The 14,622-nt window shown below is 43.4% G+C and overlaps 1 long non-coding RNA gene across 1 annotated transcript; it reads left to right on the top strand.

Annotated features, from left to right (window-relative positions):
- The first annotated feature begins 765 nt into the window (after positions 1-765).
- On the top strand, positions 766-12,118 carry LOC115654462. The gene is made up of 3 exons (XR_004001195.1): positions 766-776; positions 7,751-7,754; positions 12,035-12,118. It is a non-coding gene; the product is annotated as an uncharacterized LOC115654462 (long non-coding RNA).
- Positions 12,119-14,622: the final 2,504 nt, after the last annotated feature.

Genomic DNA, 14,622 nt, shown 5'->3' with positions numbered 1-14,622 from the left:
TCATTCTAAAAACTGCCACATCACTCTTACAATTGTTTGCATTGGTGCAGGGCTGGTGATTAATGCTAAAGTCAACAAAATAGGGTGAAAGGACACCTATTAAAATGAATAGCAAATATGAAATGTAATCTAAAGGATACAGGTGATGGCTTAAAAATCTTCATAGATGCTATAGAGACCTGGGCACTTATTGTACCTAGACTTGGCAGAATTCAATGTTTATTTCTATATATTTTTGATAGATAATATACATATTTATTTTTAAGCATTTTTTTAAGTTTTTATCTATTTAAATATTCACAGTAGCAGGAAATTATGCAGGTGTGTGATGGGGTTTACAGACCACCCACACAAAGGTTAAAGGAGTGGTGGAGCAGTATTGGGCCAAGGCAACCCTACCTCTCAACAGCTGCTGGTCGTGATCCCTGGGGAGGGCCTATTTAAAAGGAAGGTCTGACAGTCAGGTGGGAGGATAGTGAAGGAGACACTGGCTGCAGAAAGGTAGAAGCTGCTGAGGCAGAGCTATCTACAGGGGAAGGACCAAGACTGTGAGTAAGACTTAGCTGGGATGCTAGGGACCTGCCCCTGCCCCCACTCCCTCTCTGCCCGCTTCTCCCTGACTAGGGGGAACAAAACTGGTCTCCTTGTGAGCTCCCCCACAGCCAACTGAGATGGTGCAAGCAGAGAGCTGGGGCCACATCTCAAACTGAATGTAAGAAGCAGCCCACAGCGGCAACCAGAATGGACTGAGCCACCCGTTGCCTTTCCCCACTTGGGTCCTGGGTGGAGAGAGAGGCGCCTGGGTCCCCCTATCCATCCTTCCTCCCCCAGCCACCTGAGAGATCCTGGAGAACTTAGGGATGGTGGTAGGATAGCTAATGGTCCCATATTACAAGGCATGTCCCTTATTTAAATAGAAAACAGTCTGTCCCACACTAGATCCATATGGAATGCCTTTTATCCTGTATTTCAACAGCAGGGGACCAGTATTCACAGGTGCATCTTTCCCAATCCTGGCCCTTCAGTGCTATGCAGAGAAAGCAGACTGGGCCACGCTCAAGGGCCAGGGTCGAGAGGAGAGTGGAAAGATTCAACCATGAGTTCTGGCCCCCTGTTGGACAGGGCCCCGTGCTGACTCTGGCCCTGGAGTGCAGCTCTGTCTGCTTTCCCTGCACAGGCTCCATCTCGCAGGGTAAGTAGATGGGGTTGTGATGGGTTGCCCCCCTTTAAGGTGTCACCTGGTGTACCGGGATACCACTGAGTCCATCTGGGCCCCCTTTTACCCTGTTTTGCTGAGAGGAGGCTTAAGAGCCTGGCTAGCACACACAGGCAGGGCCACACCCAGCTGCAGAAAGACAGACACAGATCAGCTCTGGGAAGACACTCAGTTTAAGGACTTGCCCCAGCACTCAGGTGCCCATCTCCCTTGGAGTGCAGACCCAAAAGATATATTGTCTTGCGCTGTACAGGGATTTATACAGTGTACAGCTTCTTGTCCCCCCTCTCCCAGTTAGAAATTGCACAAACTGGGTTTAATAATAAACAAAAACAAGCTTATTATCTATAAGAGGCAGATTTAGAGTGGTTATAAGGGATAGCAAACAGAACAAAGCAAATTACTGAGCAAATAAAACAAATTGTCAGCTAAGCTTAATACACTCAAGAAATAGGTTACAATATGTAATTTCTTACCATCAATGTTATTTTAGGCAGGTTGCAGAGTTTCTGTACTTTAGAGTTCCAGTTATTTCTCTTTTCAGACTGGACCCCTGTCTCAGTCTGGACTCCTCACTTTGCTTTCCCTTCAGGTGTTCTTAGCAGTTCCTCTTCTTGGGCAGGCTGGCAAAATGGAGAGCCAGGAATGCCTTCCTTCCCAGCCTTAAATAGAATTTACAGAAGGCACAGGGAGCCTTTGTTTCAAGTGGAAAAGTACCAGCGGTGACCAAGGTGAGAATCCGCACCAAATGACATCATCAGATAACCCTGCAGTGTCAAAGCAACATCCCAGGAAACTCCTCAGGATAGTGGGAAGTTAGCGTCTCCAAAGTTCTACTGTCCTTAACTGGTTCAACCAGGCTGATTGCTTACTGTCTGGTGAGCGTTCCACCGAATACACACCCCGTTGTAATTGTTACTAAGTCAATATTCCCAACTTGAGATACAGAAATGATACATGCATACAAATTGGATAATCGCATTCAGTAAATCATAACCTTTCCAATGATATCTTAAGACCCATCTTCCATAAAATATATCTGTTATGCCACATCCATATCATAAGCATATTTCCATAAAGAATATGGGGTGTAACAACAGGGGGGCTATGTGTCCTGAGGGCCTAGAAATACAGAGGTGGGCACTCGCCCCACAGCATTGCAGCTGGCTTTTTGTGGAGGCTTGGATCTGGGGTGGTGACTGAGGGGGTGTCACCCAGCCACCCAGAATTGCAGACTCAGCAAGTATTCTATCACAGACTGAACTGGGGAGAAAAAATGAAAGACTTTTATGCCACTGCCAAAATACATGTGGGAAATGGTATTAAAAGGAACTGCAAGCTATGCTGGACCCCAGATGGTTGAGGAACCATATGGTGACTGGTGAAGACCTACTATGTTGGTAGCTAAACTAGGTGGGGTTGACCAGGTTCTGCATAGATTTCTGGAAGGTCAATGCAGTGTCCAAATTCTATACCTACCTGATACCAAGGGTTGACAAGTTGTTAGAGAGGTTAGGGGCATTCAGGTATATCACTACCTTTGACCTAACTAGGAGTTACTGACAGATCTCTTCAACCCCGGAGTCCTGAGAAAAAGCATTCTTCTACATGCCATTTGGCTTGTACCAGTTTAAGATGATGCTGTTTGACCTACATGGCACAGCAGCCATCTTCCAAAGGCTGATGAACAAGGTGCTTAGGCCTTACCACCAGTATGCAGCTTCATACATCAATGACCTTGTAATCTATAGCAAGTCCTGGAATGAGCATTTAAATCATGTTGCAGCAGTCTGGCAGGCCCTCAGAAGCGAGGTATTTACAGATAACCCAGCCAAGTGCCACCTAGCTAATGGAGAGGTGATGAACCTGGGTTTACAGTGGCTAGGAAGCACCTGGGCCTGTTGACAGGACAGGTCCAAACTTTAGCAGAATGCCCGGAATTGGCAGTATTTTATAGGCAATTAAGTCTGAATTTTTCCAGGGTTGCAGCCCCACTAATGGACCTGGTGAAAGACTCAGCCCCAAAGAAGATCTGGTGGTCTTGTGACTATGCCATGACCTTCAAGAAACTGAAAGATCAACCAACTAAGAAGCCTGTCCTGTTCCACCAGATTTTTCAAAACCTTTTGTCCTGCAGACAGATGCCTCCGATGTCAGCCATAGAGGTTGTGTTGTCTCAAGGCGTGGAGGAGGAAGAACACCCAATCCTTTACCTCAGGTGGAAATAGTTCCTCTTGGAAGTGGTGTTTTCAGTAATAGAGAAACAGGCCTTTGCTTCAATGGCCCGTTTTACTGCCCTCTTTACTTATGGGGACAACCATTCCATTTCATGACAGATCATGCACCCCTTCGGTGGCTGAATGCCATGAAAGACTAACCCACAGATTATGCACAGATACCTCTCACTACAGCCGTACAGGTTTGAAATGATATCGAGCAGAATGTGACTACAAGAACATAGACTTCTTTTCATGGGACAGAGGAGAACCATATGTGCAGACTGACTCTGCAGCACCCAGCCTGAGAGGCAGGGTGTGTGATGGGGTTTTCAGACCCCAGACTAAGGCTAAAGGAGTGGTGGAGCACTATGGGTCCAAGAAGACCCCATCTCTCAGCAGCTGCCAGGCATGCTCCCTATGGAGGACCTGCTTAAAAGGAAATTCTGGCTGGTGGGCGGGGCGAGCATGAAGGAAAAACTGGCTGCAGGAAGGCAGAGAGGTGGTAGCTGCTGCAGAAGCAGAGCAATGTACAGGGGAAGAACTGGGATTGTGAATATGATTCAGTCAGGAGGCTGTGGGCCTGAGCTCACCCTTTACCTCCTTCTCCCCTGACTAGGGGGAACAACTGGAATCCAAGGGAGCTGGGAAGCTCCCCTTCAACCAGATGAATTACTGAGATGGTGCAAGCAGAAGGAGACATTTTTCAAATGGAAGGCAAAACAGGGAAGGTAGGAAGCAGCCTCAAAGGGGTGGGGTGGGGGGCTGATCTGGAGTGGCCCCCAGAAAGGACCGAGCCACCCTTCACCTCTGGTCCTGGACCAGAAGCTATTGGGGAGGGATCCCCCTACCATGCTCTTCTCCCCCAGCCACCTGAGAAATCCCAGAGGACTCTGCAGAGGGAAGGGATAGGGGGCAATCCACTGTGACTTGGCCAGCAGGCCCCCTGGACTGCCCAGAAGAGCCCGAGAGACAGTTTGGCCACAGCCTGACCACAAGGCCTGTTGGCCCCTGAGGGAAGCCAGCTACAGTGGGTCAGACAATATTTAATGAGAGTAAATAATTCAAAAAGTTAAAGGTTTAACTGTTCAACAATCAGCATCAAAATACACCTCTACCCTGATAGAACGCAACCCGATACAACACGAATTTGGAGATAACACAGTAAAGCAGTGCTCTGGGGGGCGGGGCTGCACACGCAGTTGGATCAAAGCAAGCTCAACATAACATGGTTTCACCTATAATGAGGTAAGATATTTTGACTCCGGAGGACAGCATTATATTGAGGTAGAGGTGTATACAAACGAAATATTCTTAAATCAAACTCTAAGATTTGAAGCAAAGTAAGAAAATGCTGTCTTATCTGCACATTTAGATTCTTATTGATGGAAATGTTTTGGTCAGTTTGTGTGTGCTTGGCAAAGACGATGATTGCAGATATTTACCCATAAAAATCTAAACCTTCCAAGCCTATTTCCAGCAGAATAAACCAGATAAACGAAGGACGTCTCCACTCAACTGAGCTGGAGGTATGATTAGAACTGTTGAAAGAATAAGACCATTAAATGTATGTATTTGCTGTCCACCAATTAACATGTACAACTCTTCCTAAGGAATTATTCATTAAAAACTTCATACATTGGCATGCCTTGTTAAATAAAGGAATTTCCCAAAGACAGCGGATATACCAACCAATATACTCAGCTGTAGCAATCCCATCATGTATTTTGCCTCTTAAAATGAGCCTGCCATTTCTTACAAAAAGGGAGGGGGGATCCTTTCTCCTGGAGTAATAATATCTGAAAACTGCCATTCACTGCTTTTGTGACTCTTGATGAACTATTAAAACTCAGAATTGAACTGCAACCCTTGAGAGCATTAGACTCTCCACTTTAGCCCCTTAGTGCTAAAGCCATTATCCAGTCCCAGTTTTAGATGCATTTTACATTGTTCTCTATTCACTATGAACTCCTCCCTCTCTTAAAAGGGTAGCTATTAACTCTGAGGGATCTTAGGTTCACTAGACTTGACTATTCTGCCTTAAAGATGAGGGCTGTGGTATAACATTTCAGAGTGCTCAGATTTAGTGTTTATCCTAGAGGATTCACAGGCTGTGAGATTATATACTGACACCCACTTATCTAGATTTAAAATACAAGAACATGACTCCTACTGATTTTCTGGATATTGGACACCAGGCAGTTGCCACTTTGAAGGATAAAGACAGTGCTAAGGGGGTGGTCCAGCCGCCTGATGCCTGCTCTGTGTTATGCTGAAAACCTGTTCACAGTTCTCGGGCTCTCTCTGCTGCCCCGAGCTGGCAAGAAATGAGATTCGAATGCTGTAGCACTGGCAGTTTTGGCCTTGGGAATAGGGGAAGATAAGCCTGGCATTGCTCTGTAGCCCCATTGGCTATCCAAGAATCAACAGTAACTGGTTCCAAAGGGAACATCAGCCAATCTTCCATGCCAAAGGGGACAGCTGCAAAAGGAAAAGGGGCTTATTGCAATCAATCAGCAGGGATTAGAAAGCAAAGCTGGTAGAGAACCTCCGTTGCCCTATTTTGCCCCTTTCCAGATCAGCCCTGGGAAGAGGAAAAAAGTCTCCCACCCTCCTTTGGTACCTCCAGAAGTTTTTCAGTCAAGCGGGAGAGGTTGTATATAGTTGTTGTTTGACGACTTGCTGCTTGACAGAGCTGATAACATGACCATTTACACAGATGCACTTTATATTTATGCTCCATTTAAAAAAAGTTTATAAAAAGTTAATAAGTGACAAAGATGTTTTAATAAATAATCAATTGTGATAAAGTCCAACAGGGTTGTCTAGAACTATGATTTTTGCCATCTAATAGTGAAGTGCTTATCACCATTTATAACGTTTGCTTGTGTTATAACAGGTTTATAATAGCTATTAATTGTTTATTAACCCTTTATAAACTACAGACAGAACCCTAATATAAAATTTGACCAGTTACTCTCTTTAATTAATGACGTGATTGAACTGAGTAGTTCCAAAAGGGAACTAATCATCATTTCTCTCCAACCTTTTTCACAATTGTTACTGCATCATTTTGGATGGACACTACCATTTTAACCTTTTTTTTTTTTTTACCATTCTGGGACCCTGGTCCTTTGCATGTTTATGGGTTTGTCTGAGATCAGATAAGAACACTTTCCAGAGACACTTTAAATCCTGAAGGATGGGGCTTTGACTGAAACTTCATGTAGGACAAGACTTGTAATAAAATCGTCAGAGCTGGTAACATTTCTGCAGCATATATCATTTGCCATGTGCAACCACGTTATCTATGCAACAACTTAAACTGTAGTGCAAGGCAGAACAGACACAAATAATTTAAAAGATATTCATTCAGTGCATGCCTATAGATAGCAGAGCAGGGGACTCAACTATCCATGCCTAGAAACATCACGATGAAAGGTATGATAGTTACTAAGCATGTTCAATAGTTTTTCCTTGAAGTCATAGGACGCCACCATTACGGGCAAGCCATTCTGCATCTTCTACTTTTCCTCATTCTGAGAACTGAGCCAAGTTGAGTTCAAAAGGGGTAGGAAATGTTACAAATGTAGGTGTTACCAAGAGTCCTAGTGTACTCAGCTGAAAATGATGATCCAAGACCAGATGTATCAGCTATCAGGGGTAGGTCACAAAATCTGTAATGTTTTGCCTACAAGAGAGTACTATTCCAGCTCTCAATTATTAGAGAAGTCCTTAGATAAAATGATGTTTGGTCCACTGTGGCATATTTCATGGCGTTAAAGAGCTGGGAGGAGAGCTTTTGTTACCCCTACAGCTACAGGATGTATGGACGTCCGATTTGGCTGTTAACTAACTGCTTTAAACTGAGAATCTGTATGATTCCTAACTCGCATAGATGTACCCATGCTAGCTCTACTCCAGCTCGCATCTAAAAACAGCAGTGTGTTTACAGCAGCACAGGCAGTGTCTCAGGCTAGCCACCTGGGTATCTACTCCAGACATTCGGTGAGACTGCACTCTGTAGTGTGGGAGCCCTACTGATATCCAGGGAGTGGATATGTGGTCTCGAAATTTTTGGCTACAAGACAGATTTCCTTTCTGACGCACAAACAGAGGAGAGCAAGGCAACTGCTAACATAGGACTAAATGCTGATAGCTAGGAAGATCCACCAACTATACTTACTATTTGCTGACAAGTCAAAAGTGTTTGGAATTGGACTGACACTGCAGTTTCATTCCATTTCTGAAGAATCCAGGGAACACAAACTACGCTTTAGATCACACACTCTAGACCAAGAAATCATCTCTGAAGAAGGTTGGTGGGAAGAACATATTTATGTGGGTGTAAGCAACAGGATGTAGAAATATGTTACACTGAACCCCTTACACTGATGCACATTTTACAAACTGTTTTTATTCAGTGAGCTTGCATTGTATAAGAAGCAGAAGAGACAGTTCATGGAAGTCTGTGTAGGAAGAGAACTCTGGTAGATCTACTACCCAAATAATCTTTTGAATAAAAAAAGCTATTAAGAGTAAAAAAAAAAAAAGTAGATGTGTGTATTGATGTAAACAATGCATATTAAAACAATCGTGTGGTATTCTCTTTCTGAAGTTGACTGGGAGCTATCAATATCAGGGTTTTGAATACAATCCCTGTGGGCATGACCCAAGGCAAAGCTTTCTGAAAAGACAGAACTTTGGCCTATGCTACAGCAAAGAATTAATATGAGGTGCAGAAAGAGGGAGAGGAAGTATTTGTACATATTTCTCCCCCCAGCCCTCACGTCACACAAATATACTCAGCCCTATACACTAACACAGGAAACATATTCCTTTCTGATGAGGACTATTCATGCACTTTATTATTTGACTCTTCTTCTTACTTTTGCAGACCAAAGGTGATTTCCTTTCACTGCAAAGAACAACTGGTATCATTATTTCAAGCACCTCATGATGAAGTTCAAGAGCTCACATCTTATGGTGATGGGTGCCAGGGTAAGAACCTAGATAGATACATACATAAATGTGAAGTTATTACTCTTAGAACACACAAAAGCAGCACTATAATGCTCTTAAGAGGGTATACATCATCAGTGCCATTAATCTAACCTTTGTGAAAATGCACCATTATTAAAATGCATCCCTTGAAAGGATACAAAATCCACTGCTAACAACTCCTACCATTCACTGGCAACTTTGTTGGCTGTTCTGGTGGAGAGACCAAGACAAGATTGAGTTATCCTCTTAACCCTAGAGGATCAAGGCTGAAGCACTTTGGAGGAGCAGTGTAGGTTACCTTGCACTATGACCATGTCTACATTAGTACTTTTAACATGTGTTCGTTAACAGGTTAGCTGGACCAGCTAACACGTTACAATTGTAACTTGCCTCATCTGCACGAGGATTTTAACATGTTAGTCAACCTGGGTTAGAGATATTCCTTTCTTCTAGTGAAAGACAAAGCCTTTGTCTGCCTGTGCTGCACCACTATTGGGAAGAAGTCTCCAGAGCTTTCCATCCAGCGCTTCTCACCAGTGCTAAATTCATACTTTAAAAATCCAAAACCAGAATCTCAGAATCATTCTGGTCCCTCATTCTTCATGCGTATAACCATATTGTCATTATCAGAACAAAAGCTCAGAAGGACAAGTGGCAACCCAGTCCATCATGTTCTAATGAGCAAATGCAAAGCTAGCAATAGGGAAGATTTACAACCATATATAAGCTGCTGGCAGCTCTACAGAGGGGGAGAGAGCCCTAAGAACCTGAACTCTTCTGTATATAAAAGAAGAGACAGGTTCCTTTCAGCAGCTAGGAGAAAAAGGAGAAGGGAGCACTTCACTCTACACTGTAGCAATGAGGGAAATGGTAATCAAGATCACTTAAAAGGGACAAACCTCTCCCAGAGGCAGAGAGGGAGAGAAAATAGGAGAGGTAAAAGGTGCCTTCTTTGCATATAAAGTAGATGGCTCCAGGAGTTACACTATCTCCAAAGGAAGGAGAGGACTGCCACATTTATGCTTACTCACTTGGCTGTGATACTTGTGTTGTGTGGCTGGAATGCTGCTGTCTTTCAGGACAAAGCAATGAGAGCTGCACTCCTATGCTTGTCCTGCAGTTTACTTCCAAGTTTTCAGTGGAGCTCTTAATGGTGCTAATGGCCATTACTGCTTCAGAATAGAATTCCAAATATTGCAAAATACTCTCCAAATACTACTGAAATATGTTTCCCTCCCCCCGCACATCATTCTGCCGTAAATATCTTTCTACTTAGAAAGTGCATATTGTTTTTTTGTTTGTTTCTTTCTTTCACAGTATAGTCACCCAGATACTGAATTTTTTCTCCCTGCTGAGTGGAACAATGAGATTTTTTAAAAAACCATTATTTAAAATGTTTTTCACAAGCTTGATTCAAAAAGGGATAATTCTCCACTATATTTTCGGTCTGATTATCAGATGATGACGGACAATAGATTGATAAGAGTCACTCAAGAAGATGCAAGCTCTTGTGTATAACAGCTATGCAATTATCAGACACTATTATTGATCCTGTTCACATTGGGTGATAACTGAGCATTTTCCACTTATTTAAAGTGCTGTTAGCCAGAAGCTCCCATCAATGAAAAGCAGTAGATGAATTTCTTCAAACACAGTTCAATAAATAATAGCACATATAGAAGGTACATAGTTCCTTAATCTGAGTGAAACAACTAACTGTGAGGCACAAATATACCATCTCGTTGTTGCTAAATGGTTTATTAAAATAAAACAGGTACCTTCAGAAGGTCATTTAATATGTAACCTGAAGTATCACTGATAGAGCCATCGTCACTCTCAAGAAAAAAAAAAAGTTTTGCTCCCTTATGCACTTTCAATAATATGAAAGAGAAAAAAAAAATTGTCCGTATCAAAGTGGTAATTTTCCCCATAACCTCTCGGGTAGCTCTCATTGTCTTAATCACTAAAGCAACTTTTCTTATAAGTAATTGTATTATTTCTAAGATATGCAAAATCTGCTTAATATTGGACTTGTACATTTTGATAGAAACATAATCACAACAAAAGTGGTCCTTATCAGTGAAATACATATTAGTTTCATTTTGTCCTTTTTAATACTAGGCCACATAGGATGTGATCTGATATTCAGGGTATTATACTTTTCAAGCAGGCCCAGTAGAAACACAGCAAAGCTCTCCATGTAAAATGACTATTAAGGATATTAACCAGTAATTGCTATGCTAATCTCTTTAAATAATCAGTAGTTTAAAAAAAATAAAATAAAAAGACTGACCACTGAGATTTAAGGTCTGACTAGAACTGACCAAAAAAGTCAATTGAATGGGTTTAATTATTTATTGTGCCATATTTGCTTTCAGCATAAATATTTTATATTTTAAGGTGGGCAAAGTAGATAATTTGGTACAACAAAGAAGTTGTAATACACAAACTTTCAGGTCAAAAAGGTCTTTTCTTTGCTAAAACAAACCGTTAATCTGTTAAATTAGTTCTTATTGAACAAACATCCACAACGCACCAACACACCATGCATTCTATCAGCAGTATTGATAGAGAGATCAAGAGCAGGTTGGGCATATAGGCTCAACTACCCCCTTACTCTTAAAGGTGACCCCTTCCAGGTCATGTGGATGACCCACTGGTGAGAACCATGGAGCAGAAAATAGTACAATGTATTTGCCAGATATTAGGTTCACTCATAATGTTGGCTACTGACAGCAGCACTTGTTGCAGTCAGCAAGAGATTCACTTCTGTCCAGCTGGTCCTAAGCAAGGGAGGGTGAGAAAGACCCTTCGGGAGCCCAGCACCCACTCCCTTTGATCTGTTCTGAGAGGGAACAGAAAAGAGCTCTCAGAACTTCTTGTCTCAGCAGGCATCCCATGCTTAGGAGGTGAGAAGGACCTTTGGATTCTCTGACCCAAGCAAACATTTCCCTACCCTAGCCCGGATGAAGGAAAATGCCTGGGGGCAGGAGGAAGCAGCAACAACTGCTCCCAGCCATGGAAGTGCACATGTGATATGGTTGCCAATTGTCTAAATCACACAAACCTAAACACCTTTGCCCCACCCTATGCCCTGCCCCTTCTCTGAGACCCCACCCCACTCAATCCATACCCCCTCCCTCTGCTGCTCACTGTCCCCCCTCCTCACTCACTTTCACTGGGCTGGGGCAGGGGGTTAGTGTGTGGGAGGGGGTGCAAGGTGCACGCTTTAAGAGGGAGTTTGGGTGTTGGAGGGGGCTCAGGGCTGGGGCAGAGGGTTGGGGCGAAGGAGGGAGTGCAGGCTCTGGGAAAGAGTTTAGGTGCAGGAGGGGGCTCTGGTCTAGGGCAGGAGGTTGGGGTGTGGACTCTGGGAGGGAGTTTGGGTGTGGAGGGGCACAAGGCTGGGGCAGGGGGTTGGAGTATGGGAAGGGGTTGGGGTGCAGGAGGGAGTTTGGGGTGTGGTAGAAGATGCAGGATGCTGGCTTCAGGAGGCGGCACAGGGCTGGGGTAGGGGTGTGCGAGGGTTTCAGGGGTGCAGACTTCAGCCAGGTGGAACTTACCACAAGCAGCTCTGGTAGGCGGCGCAGCACAACTAAAGCCAACCCTCCCAGTTTCGTCGGGAGTACCCTGGAATCAGGCCCCATCTTCCAGAGGCTTCTGAAGCCAAACTAGGAGATTTTAGGCTGCTAAAAGTCCAGCAGTGCAGCAGGGCTAAGGCAGGCAGTTCCAGGCCAGTAGGAACTATGGTGTTGGCACTTGGGGCGAGGGAAGCTAAGTCCCCACTGGCTGCAGTTTGCCCACAATGGGAACTGCAGGTCGTTCCGCTTCCAAGGGATGTGCTGGCTGCGGCTTCCCGCCTCCCCCAGTGGCCTAGAGCGGCGAACTGCGGCCAGTGGGAGCCGCGCTCGGCTGAACCCGTGGACACAGCAGGTAAACAAACCGGCCTGGCCCACCAGGGTGCTTACTCTGGCGAGCCACGTGCCAGAAGTTACTGACCCCTGGGCTAGATGATGGTAATAGTTCTTTCTGGCCTTAAAAAGCTATAAATTTTACTGAATAGCAGAAAATATTTCCTAATTGTCTGGTCTAATAAACCATAGAACAATCTGCCAAAAGTGATGGGAGCCATAACAATTGAGCTACACTGAGCTGAGCTCTCTGCAAAATATTGTAAGGAACCATCCTGGATTGTGGGATGGACTAGGTGATGTATTAACTTTTTCCATTTCTAACATGGAATATTGCTATCAAATATATACATATCTACAGACATATACATGCATGTTCACCATACAACTAAAAAAAATAAATACTCTAAGGAACTGTGGGTAGATATATCTCATGTCATCATGATCTTTCCTCCAAAACACACATACCGTAGATCACTGATAGGGTATGCCTGTAATCAAATGTTTGCAAGCCTTGTCATTTCTCTCTTCTCCAAGTTTGTTGTTACAAGCTATGTTCTTCTTTTTCTCTCATTGCTAGTTTTTCACAAATAGTGTGTGGTTGGGGGTTGGGATGATCATTTTTATATGGAGAGATCCCTATTGTGCAAGGCATCGCACAAACAAAGAGACAATAAAAGAGAGACACAGCAATAGAGTCAGGAACAGAATCCAAAACTACTGACTCCCAGTCCAGTGCCCCATCCATTAGGCCACATAAACTCAGTGGATGGCAAACCACAATGGAGAAGGGCTCTGAGGTGCCTAGGGCTGCACATTCCTTGAGTGGCAATAGAGAGGTTACTTTACCTTTGTATTTGGCACTGGTGCAACTGCTGTTTGAATACTGTGTCCAGTTCCAGTGTCCACAATTCCAGAAGGATGTTGATAAATTGGAGAGGGTTCAGAGAAAAGCCAAAAGAATGATTCAAGAGTTTGAGTCTATCCTTAAAAAGGCAAGTTTTCTAAGAGCTCAATCTATGTAGCTTAACAAAGAGGAGATAAAAGGGTGACTTGATAACTGTTTATAAGTACCCAAATGGGGATCAAATATTTAATAATGGGCTCCTCAGTCTAGTAGAGAAAGGTATAAACACAATCCAATGGCTGGAAGTTGAAGCTAGACAAATTCAGACTGGAAACAAGGTGTAAATTTTAAACAGTCTGAGTAATTAATCACTGGGACAATTTACCAAGGATTGTGGTGGATTCTCCATCATCATCAATTTTTAAATCAAGACTGGATGTTTTTTTGAAAAAAAGAGATGATTTAATTCAAAACAGTCATTATTTTGGGGAAGGTCTATGGCCTGTATCATGCAGGTAGTCAGACTTGAGGATCACAGTGGTCCCTTCTGGCTTTAGAATCTATGAAAACCTTGATGGGATGTTGACACAAATCAGTCTGTCTGTATGTCGTGTGTAAGTTTTACCTCTCAAAACCATTATATGTAAAAGAAAAATCATCCCACCATGAACCCTGGGCAAACTTTGTGCACTGGTGGGGAGTTGGATTTGTGAAGGGTCAGTTAGTCCGTGCTGTGCTTGCGTTCATGGTGGTAGTCACTCTCTAACCTGTCTGCATACATCTCAATGTTCTCAAAGTTTGAGAAATCCAGTATAAACAAAATATTTAGGTGGCCCAGATATAAAACCAACAAGAGACCATTCATGATCCCAAGTGGAAGATTCCTAGTTCTGGAACCCAGGCTGGAACTTACCCAAAAGGACATTTCTGTTGAGGTGCACATGGATCTGAAAGGCAGCCACTTCTTGATTACTTTCCTTTAAAAGGGCTTAAGGCAGAACAGTAATTTGCAAGCATTTCACTGTCGAGGGATGACACCCTGAATAGGGGGAGACTGTTGAGTATCTGAGATTGATTTATCCCAAGCTATGAGAGGTGCTGATAAAGCCTTTAGAAACAGCACGGCTGCCACACAGCTGGGTTGAACCCTAATGCAATACAATCCAGTGGAAAACTCTTACATTGATGCCATGTTTATTCACAGTACACCTTCAGTATAAGTTCACTATTGTTAACACCATCATTTATATGTTGTAAAGTATCATTGAACAGAATGTAGAGCCTGAAAAAGGCATAGTGGGTCATCTACTTAAACTTCAAATGTATCTAACTAAATTTGGGATTTTTATTATTCTACTTCATTATAAATGCATGTTCGCAATATCCAAATACCCTAAACAACCACCCACCAATATACCACCACCCACATAC

Source organism: Gopherus evgoodei, chromosome 1 (assembly GCF_007399415.2).
Source record: "Gopherus evgoodei ecotype Sinaloan lineage chromosome 1, rGopEvg1_v1.p, whole genome shotgun sequence".
Taxonomy (NCBI): Eukaryota; Metazoa; Chordata; order Testudines; family Testudinidae; genus Gopherus; species Gopherus evgoodei.
The sequence above is the reverse complement of the archived record's forward strand: the minus strand, read 5'-3'. Positions and strand labels throughout refer to the sequence as shown.